This window comes from Triticum dicoccoides, chromosome 3B (genome assembly GCF_002162155.2).
Source record: "Triticum dicoccoides isolate Atlit2015 ecotype Zavitan chromosome 3B, WEW_v2.0, whole genome shotgun sequence".
Lineage (NCBI taxonomy): Eukaryota > Viridiplantae > Streptophyta > Magnoliopsida > Poales > Poaceae > Triticum > Triticum dicoccoides.
Window position 1 is genome coordinate 150,435,349 of NC_041385.1, and position 1,606 is coordinate 150,436,954.

Here is a 1,606-nt window from a genome sequence, read left to right on the forward strand (position 1 = left end):
TAGCATTTCTTATATTATATGTGGACGACATATTGTTGATTGGAAATGATATAGAATTTCTGGATAGCATAAAAGGATACTTGAATACAAGTTTTTCAATGAAAGACCTCGGTGAAGCTGCTTACATATTGGGCATCAAGATCTATAGATATAGATCAAGACGCTTGATTGGACTTTCACAATGCACATACCTTGATAAAGTGTTGAAAAGGTTCAATATGGATCAGGCAAAGAAAGGGTTCTTGCCTGTATTACAAGGTATAAAATTGAGTCAGACTCAATGCCCGACCACTGCAAAAGATAGAGAGAAAATAAAGGGAGTTCCCTATGCTTCAGCCATAGGCTCTATCATGTATGCAATGCTGTGTACCAGACCTGATGTGTGCCTTGCTATTAGTTTGGCAGGGAGGTACCAAAGTAATCTAGGAGTGGATCACTGGACAGCAGTCAAGAACATCCTGAAATACCTGAAAAGGACTAAGGATATGTTTCTCGTATATGGAGGTGACAAAGAGCTAGTCGTAAATGGTTATGTCGATGCAAGCTTTGACACTGATCCGGACGATTCTAAATCGCAAACCGGATACGTATTTTTATTAAACGGTGGAGCTGTAAGTTGGTGCAGTTCTAAAAAAAGCGTCGTGGCGGGATCTACATGTGAAGCGGAGTACATAGCTGCTTCGGAAGCAGCAAATGAAGGAGTCTGGATGAAGGAGTTCATTACCAATATAGGTGTTATACCTAGTGCATCGGGACCAATGAAGATCTTCTGTGACAATACTGGTGCAATTGCCTTGGCAAAGGAATCCAGATTTCACAAGAGCACCAAGCACATCAAGAGACGCTTCAATTCCATCCGGGACCAAGTCCAAGTGGGAGACATAGAGATTTGCAAGATACATATGGATCTGAATGTTGCAGACCCGTTGACTAAGCCTCTCTCACGAGCAAAACATGATCAGCACCAAGACTCCATGGGTGTTAGAGTCATTACTATGTAATCTAGATTATTGACTCTAGTGCAAGTGGGAGACTGAAGGAAATATGCCCTAGAGGCAATAATAAAGTTATTATTTATTTCCTCATATCATGATAAATGTTTATTATTCATGCTAGAATTGTATTAACCGGAAACAATGATACATGTGTGAATACATAGACAAACATATAGTCACTATTATGCCTCTACTTGACTAGCTCGTTTATCAAAGATGGTTGTGTTTCCTAGCCATGGACAAAAGAGTTGTCATTTGATTAACGGGATCACATCATTAGGAGAATGATGTGATTGACATGACCCATTCCGTTAGCCTAGCACTTGATCGTTTAGTATGTAGCTATTGCTTTCTTCATGACTTATACATGTTCCTGTAACTATGAGATTATGCAACTCCCGTTTACCGGAGGAACACTTTGTGTGCTACCAAACGTCACAACGTAACTGGGTGATTATAAAGGTGCTCTACAGGTGTCTCCAAAGGTACATGTTGAGTTGGCATAATTCGAGATTAGGTTTTGTCACTCCGATTGTCGGAGAGGTATCTCTGGGCCCTCTCGGTAATACACATCACTTAAGCCTTGCAAGCATTGTAACTAATGAGCTAGT